The sequence below is a fragment of the Mauremys reevesii genome, linkage group 16, assembly GCF_016161935.1.
Source record: "Mauremys reevesii isolate NIE-2019 linkage group 16, ASM1616193v1, whole genome shotgun sequence".
NCBI lineage: Eukaryota > Metazoa > Chordata > Testudines > Geoemydidae > Mauremys > Mauremys reevesii.
The window spans coordinates 7,643,539-7,655,380 of record NC_052638.1 but is presented as its reverse complement, the minus strand read 5'-3'; positions in this window follow the sequence as shown (position 1 = coordinate 7,655,380).

The following is an 11,842-nucleotide window of genomic DNA, read 5'->3' as shown; positions in this document are numbered from 1 at the left end:
CTTTGTTTGAAATCGTAACAAAGGGCAGCCGCCACCATACAGCGACCAAGGGCATCAGCAGTGACTGAACACCGGAACTTCAGCCCCTGCCACCGGAGCTACTTTGACCAGAGTTGCAGCTGTTTGAGTGGCTAGGGCGAGACATCCTAACTAAGGCAGCACATTTCAGAATCACCTCACAGTAGAAGGGGCCTAAATGAAAAGAATTTGAAAGGCTTTGAGTCAAAGCATCTTAGTCTATAGTTTGGCTTGGAGAAGAGTGGACGCAGCCACAGGGAGGTAATGCCAGGGGTATATTCATTCTTAAAAACCTACACCAGAAAAAGCCTGTATTAAGAAAGTGGATAAGGAATCACAAGCCCAATGGCTCACTAAGAAAGACCAATAGTGGCAGATGGGAGCCTACTGGTGTGCAGTGTCCCATACTCCCAGGAACTAGACCGGCACCTCTGTGAAATGGGTTTAGAGTGAATGTGGTTTATTCCTTCTGCTGCCGTATTCGTGGCCTGCACATTGATTAAAAACCAGGGCCATGCAGCTCCCTGGGCGTGGTACAGATGTTCGGGACGGTGGCACAGTCCAGGGGATGGGAGCACTGGCCTGGGAATCGAAAGACCAGGCTTCTTCTCCCAGCCCTACCAATGACCTGGTCAAGTCACTTCACCCCTCCATGCTCCTGCTTCCCCTCCCTCCCTTTGTCTCGTCCATTAGACTGAAATCTCCTCAGGACAGGGAGTGTTTCCTACCCTGCATGCACAGCCCCTAGCCCCAGGCTCAGCTGGAACCTCGAGGTTCCGGTAATAATGTGTGCGAAATAGGGTGAAGCATCTACAGCCAAGGACAGGCCTGGGAAAAATATCACTAAAGAAACCACACCAGCAGGATGCTGTATTAGCTTTTAATAGGGTAATTGTACTATAGTGATGCAGTCCTAACCCAGCAGCCACAGCCACAGCCCTCCAGCCAGGGCATACAGCAGCAATGCTCGCAGGGCGGGAGGAAACTATAAAAACGATGCACCTAGTTGCTCAGTCACAAAACAAGTAACAGCTTTGGGGCAAGTTGGTGCCTGCAGTGTAGTTATGCTCTGGGCCGTTCATGTTCTGCCTACCCTCAAACACAAGGACAAGTGCCAAAATCTTACCTGAAAGCTACAAATGCTTTTTTGGGACAACTAAAAAGCCATTCAATGTACGTTAAGCCTGTGCAATTATTGGTTTTGAGGAAGGATGAAAAGAGTCTGTCAAATGAAGGTTATCCCTGCTCTGCTTTAGGGTCTTTCAAGTGGAAAACATCACACGTTTATACAGAGCACAATTCTGCCACCCGGGCGTGGGGCAGTAGGATTTACCTGCAGAGGTAGGGGTGTCTCAGCGAGAGACTGGAGGGCAGAGTCAGGCCCAGAAAGAGCAGCCAGACACCCCAGCTGTCTAGTTGCTTGGAAGATCTCGTAGTACTTTCTTGTTCATCGATGAGACCCAAGAGCGGCAGGGAGGCTTCTGTTACCTGCCATCTCGCATCCCGGGACAACTTTGGTGAACAAGGCATTGCCAGGGGTATTTAACTAAATGGAAAAATGGTGTGAAGAGGCGAATACGTATTTCTGTGTGGCAGGCCCCTCCAAGCAGGGTTAGAAGGGGCTTTTGGTACAGAAATCAGCGTTCACCAGTTCTGTTGTACAGTTAAAACCTACAGCAGAACTTTGTGTTGTTCAGTCCATTCACATTGCAGTACAGGCCATGTCCATTGCCTGCAAGGACCCTATATCCCAGAGAGCTTTATGGGGCACTAATATACTGACTACCACCAGCTTTGACTCCACAGGAAGTTTCAGCTCACACTGCCCACGCCGCAGCGTGTTTTGGCGAGCACAGTATTGTGCTAGGGCCCGTTCAGAGTAGACAGGTTACGTTACTGGAGAGCAGGGCTTTAAGGGAGGATAAGAGGGAGGTGCAGTGCTCTTCCCAGTCCATCCATGGAAGGTGGATGAAGCAGGTTAGGGAGGATGATCAAAAGGCAATTTGCAAATAGCAGGACATATCTGTTTCTAAGACAATTAGGAGGCTGAATCAAATACCGTATTTCACTTTGCAGCGGGCTAGGAGTAACAGCACAGAACATTACCAGCTCCTGTCAGTAAACACCGACTCCAGTCCCTGAAACGGAAAGAAGCCTCCATGATCTTTGACACAGGCCCAATTAAAGGGATCGCACAGAAAGGTGGAAACTAAAGACACAAGCCTAGAAATAAAACAGCCCTTCAGTACTTTCAAAGCAGCATGAAGCCTTTCAGTTGAGTGGTTTTCAACCACTTGTATGGGTAGCCTTCTCCCCGCCTCCCCCGGTCCTTAGCTGATTGCGTCTAGCAAAGCCCTACATCACAGTAGGATAGTAATAATGCCTATAGATTAAATAGCCCTCTGTGGCTACTCACATGCCCACCTGTGTGGCATGCTGGTTTAAAGTTAGACTGAGAATGACTACAGGAGAGGTTTTCTATGCCGACAGAGCCAGTGAAAAGATTAGGAGTGCTTACCTTACAGAGCAGACAACACGGAGCAAACATGAGCAATATACAAAACATTGTGTGATCTGGACACTGCTACTCATCCTCTCAAACATTTTAGATGGGGAAAGTGAGGCCGCAAGGTGAAGTGCCCGAGGTCACTCAGCTAATCAGTGTTAGAACCAAGAACAGAGCTCTGGTCTCTGGATTTGTGGAATGGGAAAAGCAGTAGCCCTTAAACAACTCAAAGCAGCATTGAACAATGCAAATACCATCACAGGCAACACAAGCTGGCAGGAGAATTCCAGAGTAGCACCATTGAGTTACTAAGGGTGGTCTTTTTTTTTTGGTGTGGGAGACACAGAATAGGTTTTTCCAATCACAGAACAGCCTTTTTCAAAAAAACTGTCACCGTTGGGGATATTCTCTCTTTTCTAAACACCTTTCCATGACCTCCTTATTCATTTCTCAAAGATGTTTTCTAAATTACTGAAACTCCTCATTGACCAAACCCCAGTTTGCAGTAACATAACACAGTTTTTGGTAAACGACAAATGGCTATTGCAGTTTCAAAAACTATTGCAAAATTTAAAGAAGGGGGGGGGCTCCAACTTTGAACCCTGTGAAACAGGAACCACTTCAACATTTTGGGCAGTTGTCATTTTCCCACTGTTTGGCCAGCTCTACTTATTACTCCAGTTAGGATTTAACTAGCTCTTAACCCTCTGATTTATGCACATTTCTTGGTTTTATTGCTATTTAATGAATTCCAAGTCAAAAGACACTTACTGTGCAAAGCTGCCAGTGTTTGGGGTGGGGGGTGAACCTACCCCAAAGACACAGAATATTATCTGACGCTCTAGAACAAAGTTCAAACCGTTCCATATTTTAAAACCCTAAAAACACAATTTAACTCCCCCGCCCCATATCTGGCTTGGAAATAACCTTACAAAGAATAAGGAAGCCAGGCAGGGGTGAAGGGCTGTCCCCACTTACCTCAATAATTGGACACAAAGCTTGAAAAACGTGACGCAGACCTTTTAATGGCATGTGGTCAGAACCATGCTTCTCTCTCTCCTCCAAGAGCCAGGAACCCCAGCAGCACAGAACCACTCATTCAATACTGACCCAGAGGGGAAGACAGCCACCTAGCTGAATTGCCAGCACCACCTTCCTGAACAATCTAGGCCAGGGATTCTCGCAACAAAATTTTTGGTGGCCCCAGAGTGCAGCCACCAACTCTTGCTGGTGGCCACTAACAATTTTTCCTAAAATGATTAACTTTAGGAAAAACAAGTAAGTATGCACATATACACGTCCATATCACTGTAATTTATTTACGTAGGGTTTTTTTGCAGACTCAATAAAAATAATGGACAGTTGTCCCTATTCTTTACAGGACCTAAACAAAATAGAAACACAAATAAGGTGCTTTGCGTGTTTTGCTTCTTTTGGTTGATTTTTTGAAGACTTGCTAGCTAGTAAGTCTGCTCTTGTGAAAAGTGACGTTTGTTAATATCACTTTTCACAGCAAACTTACTCATCCCCGGCAAGCTGGCGGACAAATTTAAACCCTGGCTGGGGAGATGGGTACGGATGCAGGAGGTCATGGGCTGATGGAGGACTGGATGGGGAGGTGGAGGCGGCAGCGAGGGTCAGGGCGATGCAGGGACAGGGTGTGTCCAGGGCTGGAGATTGGAATCCTGCTGCATGGATGGGGGCTGGAGGAGGCAGCGGGAGCCAGGGGCGATGGGGGAGGGGGTGAGCCCAGGGCCGGAGCCCGAAGCCCTGCGACTGGGGGACAGAGCCTGCCGCCCATCACCCCAGGGTGGAAGCCCAAAGCCCAAAGCCCAAGCCCCACCGCCCCCAGGAAAGCGGAGAACTCTCACTGGTTGCCTGCTCCTACAGTGCTTGTGGTTCCAGAAGGGGGCAGGGACCAACCCCGGCTGGTGACCCTGGGGGAGGGGCTGCTGCTTTGCCCTCCTACCGCCCCGCAATCACCACCCAGGAGGCTGTGGCCACAAGAAAAGCCCATGGTGGCCGCATTTGAGAAACGCTGATCTAGGCCTCAATTCAAAGCGTTCCCAGCCACGTATATGATGCTGCCCTGCCCAGGTTAGGGGGTCACAGTCTCAGGCAACTGTCACGTTTACGATTAGAAATCTCCCTTGACAATAAAGGATCTAAGCAGGCAATAGCTCCAACTTCTAGGATACAGAATTGGAAGATTTTCCCTGCCCCTCAAAACCAGGAAAATGTAACGTGCTGTCCCCATAGTACAGTGTTATGGGCTGTTTCTAGCGAGCAAAGAATTTCATTCACTGATGCAAGTACTTCTTAACGCAGAGCTGGGTTCTGTTCCCAGCTTTGCCCCTGGGTGATCTTAGGCAAACCGGTTTCCCCTCTGTGTGCCTCCTTCCCTGCCACCTGTAAAATGGAGATACTACTTACCCCTCTTTTGTCATAACGCTTTGAGATCTCTGGGGGACAACGGCTGTATATTTATAAGCAGGACTATTTAGAAGGGAGAAATGTTTTGAAGGTGCTACTGCTGCAGGATGGGATCACAAGGGAGACACCTAAAAATGAGGAGGTAAACAGACTACATCTGATGTCAAGAGATCCCTCATTCCTGATCAGGGTCTCACATTTTCAGAGTTACGTAGCTCTGCCATCTCAACCCCCCCAGACATTAATTGTGTGCTGGTGGACTGGATGTTCTCTCCCAGTTTTAGATCTCAAGGGGGGTAGGGAGGAAGTGGGGCCAAAGCAGGCCAAACTATCTTCCTCTTCGCGTTTCTCCATTATCTGGCCAAAATAACAAAACCCGCATGATGGAGAGTGGAGGGGAGAATAACTTCATGCACTTGAGAATTTCTATGCCTGGTTTCTGCCCAATTCACTTCCAAACCACAGAGTTATTACAATGCCATGAATAGATGAGCGTTGAGCGAGAAGCAGGGCTCCTTTTGATGCTGTGGGAGCCTTCCGTGGAATCGGGATCCTTGGAGCAGGAATCGATCCATTTCACCAATTAAACCATTGCTAAATGTACTGGATAGACCAAGGGTAGGCAACCTATGGCACGGGTGCCGAAGGCGGCACGTGAGCTGATTTTCAGTGGCACTCACACTGCCCGGGGCCTGGCCACCGGTCCGGAGGGCTCTGCATTTTAATTTAAAATGAAGCTTCTTAAACATTTTAAAAACCTTATTTACTTTACATACAACACTAGTTTAGTTCTATATTATAGACTTATAGAAAGAGACCTTCTAAAAATGTTAAAATGTATCACTGGCATGTGAAACCTTAAGAGTGAATAAATGAAGATTCGGCACAGCCCTTCTGAAAGGTTGCCGATCCCTGGGATAGACAGAGCACCTGTAGCCGTCACTGCTAACCTCGTGGCAGTGGAAGCCTTTGGCCATAACCTTCCATCCAGGGAAAGCCAGCAGATAAGAGAAACGTGCTCCCATTTCTGTGCAGGAGTGGAGCACATCACAACTTCTTCCTCTTTTTAGTTTTAGCAGCTTGAATCCTGAACGTTTTCCCATTTCATGACCTTCAGTATCAGCAGCACAAGCTATTGTTTTTCCCTCCACAGCTGCTCAAAAACAGGAGCAGCCCCAGGAATAGATTTACAAAGAAAAGGGTAAACACTTCGGGTAAGAGGGGTCATGCGTGATGTCCCCCTCTAGAAACCTTACACACCCACAAGAAGGTATAAATAACTATAAATTTATTAGTAAAGCAAAACCATTTGACAATCACACAGGAGAGCCGGACAGGTTAATACAATATATTTATACACACACACGTATGGGATACAGTCTTATAAACACACGGAGAGCAGTGTTAAAGGCACTGCAAGCCACACAGAAGCCTCATCGCTCACGAGTACAATCTCACACAGCCCTGCTAATTCACAGGCATGGAGTCACAACCATAGGTTACGCGGATCCACCTATAACCTCACCCCATCAGAGACTGTGGGTGGGCCAAAAGCCCTCTGCTACTGACCCGGCTCCACTGCAACGAAGAACTGCCCCTGAAAAGAAATCAGATCCATGGATCATATAAAACTTTAGAGACAAGCACCTGGAGTGAGGGGTTAGAATTCCACCTTGGGGTTCTGGCAAAGGGATTCGCTCTCAGAGGTCTAGGGATGTTGGGAGGCTCAGCTCCTGAATGTCTTTAAGATGGCCAGCAGGGAACATGCCACGGAGGAACAAAATGGATCCCAAATCACAAGAGAGACTCAAGTTGCCAGAACCCAAGATGGAGTGGTAGCCCAAAATTCATACTTGCCTGTCCATTTCTATGGGATGTCTGCGTACACAGGAACAGAAATCTTCCTGAGAGTTAACTCAGCGTCTCACAGCTTGATCAAGAATAGTTAACATTCAAGGTTAAGGTTTTTGCTTCATTAGTTAACACCCAGTTACCAGTTGTAGTCCTGGGTTGACTGTAATGCCCGAAGGAAATAAAAAAGTGCTCTTCTCCTCCTCAAAAACATCACACGGGCAAGTTATTTCAGCGGAGAGCCAGGAGACTATGCCAACCCATTGTCACAGGCCGCTTTGGGCTCATCCATCCTCCAGGTTTTCCCATTACTGTTTACTTTCATCAGCACCAACTTCTCCAGGAGCCGCATGGCAAACCAACGCTGAGCACACACATCAGCACCCAGCTCTGAGAGGGACACCCTCGCTCTGCATCACGCCCCTAAACAATCACTGAATATGGGACCAAGATCAGACAGCTGTACCCAGGGCACAGGTACAAAATAGGTTGTACCCCTCATGGTGAAGCCACCTTGAGAGCTACAGTGCGACAGCCCCATAGGCAGTAGTAGGAACAACCATTTAAGCAGAGATTGACGTTTTTTAAATTCCATATGCACAGCGTCCGTGTGCATCACGATACACTGCTAACTCACCATTCCTACCCCGTGAACCCTTTAGGGCCCTCCACTAAGTTACTATCAAGATTTGCCTTCACAGTGTCAATGGACATAATTTACTGGAGAAACTGCAACTCATCAGGCTATGTCTACACTACCGCGGTAAACTGACCTAAGTTGCACAACTCCAGTGATGTGAATAATGTAGCTGCAGTCGACATAGCTTAGGGCTACTTACTGTGGTGTCTATGCCGCGCTGGGTCGATGGGAGACACTCTCCCATTGACTTACCTTACTACCCTCATCCCTGGTGGAGTACCGGGATCAACCGGAGACCGCTCTGCTGTCGATTTAGCAGGTCTTCACTAGACCCACTAAATCAACCCCCGGTGCATCCATCACCAGAGCATCGATCCCCCGTAGTGTAGACATAGCCTCAGGCGGGCGCCTGTTTTACACCTATGCTGACCAGTCTCCTCTTGGTGCCGCAACCTCAGTTTCCTACACAGGAGCATTGGGACACGCTTTCCCCACACTTTGTTGCAAACACCCCCGCATGTAAGGCTGAATTGACGTGCCCAGGATGGAACTGACCCTAAAAAAGAACAAGGAATGTGGCTGCGCAAATCCTTTCCTAGCTTTGGCTGTGCCACTCAGGCTCTACAATGGCTCTGTAGACTGCAACTGAGTTAGTTGCTCAAATCCCACTGGAATTCAATGGAACTGGGCACCTTACCCATCAGGGTCCTTTAAAATCCCCACCATTAGAGGTCTTGAAGTAAATGAGAGCTACAACTGGTCTCCGAAAGGTATTTATTTCAAAGAAATCCATAGTAGAAAAATAATCAAAATGGCAAAAAAGGGAAAAAATGTACCATCCTTTACAAAGAGCAAAGCCAACATAAGAGGTGCAAAGAAACCCAGAGGTGGTTATAAAAGGATAATCCCCAAAGGCTGCTGAAGAGCGCACGAGAGACACGGGGAGGGAGAAAATAAAAAGATGTCAAGGCATCCTGTGGCTATGTTGAAGGAAGGGAAACAGGAAAAGGGAGGAGGACAGAAAGATGGATAAGAAGGAATCTCTCCTTGCTGGAGGCAAACACACAGCTATGAAGAACTGAACGCATTGACTGCAAGCCAGTTGCCTGGCTGCAGAGGTACAATGTAGGTACCCCCCGCCCCGCACCATCCCATCTTTGTAGAGTTTCCAAAAGTTCCGTCTTTTCATTCCTATTCTTCTGATCTTCTAGGGCTTCACGCTAGAGAAACCGCCACACACAAGACGGACCCCCATCTAGCCAATAACATCTTGCAGCTATTGAGCTATTGTGCCTGGCTTCCCGCACTCAGGGCAGCTAAACTCGTCGTTGAATAATATTTCATCAAGACTGAGATAAAGCTGGCCGGGACTGCCAGGTACCATGAGCAGACGGAGGAGTATCTTTTGAAACCAGGGGGTGGGGCTATGGATACCCCAGCTGTCTCTCTCTGTAAACATCAGAACGGAGGAGAAAGGAAGTGCAACACAGATACAGAGTTTAACACATTTTACCCCATAGAGGCTTTGGCCACATTTGCTCTTTGGTTTGAAAGTAAAATGTCAACTGAAAACAGTCAATAGCGGATGAGCCCTTCCGCCCCGTAGGATGGTGTCGCCATAACCCGCTTTGGAAAGGCAGCCATTGTATCAGCTGCATGAGCCCCCCCAGAGGCAGAACCAAGGAAGTTCTCTTGCAAGAGGATGTTCTGCTATTTCTACCACTTACTCCAGTTTAAAAAACACCCGACTCTGAAAGGCACAGCTATGTAAAGCAACTCTTCTCCCCAAGCTAAACAGCTTTAAGGGAACAGCTTGTAGTTACACAATTTTCTTTACCTAATAAAAATCGAGGGCTATAGCACCAGTTCTACCACATAACTTGTCCCCACCCTGCCGTCATCCCAGGAACAGCATTTTAACACTTCCGATCACAGGTATGGCCACATACACCTGACTAGTAATCTGCTCCTGCAACAGATGCTGTCATCAGCTGATAGGACATCAGCTTTTTTAAGTGGAACTGGACTGCACTGTTACCAAACAGAACAAGCCAACTATAGTCCTGAAGCCACACACAGAATCACAGAAGTGAAGGGCTGGAAGGGACCTCAAGAGGTCATCTAATCCAGCCCCCTGGGCAGAGGCAGCAGCAAGTAAACCTAGGCCATACCGGACAGCTATTTGTCCAACCTCTTCTTAAGAGCACCCACACCCTCCCTTGGAAGCCTATTCCAGAGCTTACGCTCCCTTATAGTTGGAAAGTTTTTCCTAACAGCTAACCTAAAATCTCCCTTGCTGCAGATCAAGCCCATTACTTCTTGCCCTACCTTCAGTGGACATGGAGAACAACTGGCCACCATCCTCTTTATAGCAGCCCTCAACACTTCCCCCCTCAGTCCTTCAAGACTAAACATGCCTATTTTTTTTTTAACCTTTCTTCATAGGTCAGGTTTTCTGAACCGTTCATCATGTGTGTTGCCCCCCTGGACTCTCTCCAATTGTACACGTCTTCCCTAAAGTCTGGCCCCCAGATCAGGACACAGTACTCCAGTGCCGAGTAGAATGGGGACAGTTACCTCCTGTGTCTGACATGTGCACCCTGGAATGAGATCAGCCTTTTTTGCAGCTGCATCACATTGCTGACTCGGTCAATTTATGATCTGCTATAACCCCTGGATCCTTTCCCGCAGTACTGTCACCTCAACATTTACCATCTATTAGGGCTCCTGGGATGTGTCTGCACTACCCAAGAGCTGGGTAACAGCCCTGGGTGCGTACAGGCCTGAGAAATGCATGTCTCTAGCTTGCAGGGTTGCAGCCATGAACTGCATTTCCACGGATTGGACATAGATTCAACGGATCTTGGGCCTGATTCCGTTACACTAAGACCCTTTTATGGTGCTCTGGCAGCATGAAGGTGCCTTACAGTGGGTGGAAACGAGCAGCCCCCATGCAAAGGGCCTGCCCAGCCACTGCTGCACAAACCTAACCCTCCTGTAACCCTGGCATCAGGGGCAGGCCTCGGTTGTGAATTACCAGCTATTTACTTTACAAATGAAGACCCTCTGGTGACTCCAGTTGTACATCAGCATCCTCCATCCCTTAAGTGTGTAATTAAGCATTCCCGTCTCAGAAAAGGACCAGATCTCTCAACTATGCAATACAAACATCCTCTCCATCCCCTTCCAGTTCATCACCAACCATCCCCATTTTGGGGACTACCCTAGAAATAACTCACATAGCAGGAAAGACAGAACTGCTGTCTTCTGCCACTGCCGAGGTCAGCTGCCCACTCCAGCACAGAGCAGCCAGGGTACCAGCTCCACGCTGCGCTGCCTAGCTACCTGCTCCCGCCCTGAACAGTTCAGCAGCTCATTGATTTCCCGGCTGGAGCAGACAGCATGAGAGCGCACCAGAGCCAGTGGGGAACGCAATGAGGTTTAGCCTGGATTCACAGGCTCCTAAATTGGTTACAAAAACCAAGGAGAGGTACTGAGCTGAGAACAGATCCTTTGCATCCAGAGCTAGCTGGTGCTCTGAAGCGGATGGGACAGAAACCAGAGTTGGAGGAGAGGAAGAGGGGAATAAAAGTAGCATTGCAGAGCTGCAACAGGAGCCTGTATATCTGGCCAATAATTTCTCTCTCTACTTGAAAGGGGTTAGGAGACTGTAGGTGCCACATCACTGCTGCCTACTATACATTCAGATCCGCCTCTACAGCATCCCTCTTATCTCTTGAGGCGGGTGTGGTATCTGCCACCCACAATAAATCTATTGTTTGCTGTTTAACTACAGCAGAACCTCATTAATCCACTTTCTGGTCTCTCCACAGCCAAGCTGAATACAGTACCTGGCAGAGCACTACCAGCAAGGTCTGTTACCCAGTCTTGGTGGCGCAGTTTACTGCAGAACATTTACCTGTAGGTTCTGAACTATCAACGTTTCTGGCCGTCAAAACAAAACGAGGGAGGACACTGGGAGCCATTCTTGATCTTTAATTTTAAATGTGTTTATCACCTTATGAGCAAATTCACCAGCGTTGGTGGTTCCCAATGGATGTCCCAAAGGCATTAGTGCAAAACGTAAAATGATCTGCAGCTGGAACAAAAATAGTCTCTATAGCCAAATGTATTGCATGTTGAACAATCTGGTTCCTCAGTTCTCCCCCCATATCCTGAATTTCAACTTCCATTAGCGATGTCCTCTCCAACGCCACATCTGACTCCCCCAATCTTACCCACTTATAAAGACAACCTGAACAAGATTAGCTTTTCTTGTTTTTGTTTCAGTTTTACTCCTATAGTTAAGGATACACTGAACTCTATATATTAACATAAAAAACCAGCTACCTAGAACTGAATCTCTCTTTTTAAAGATCCAAAATGACATCAAA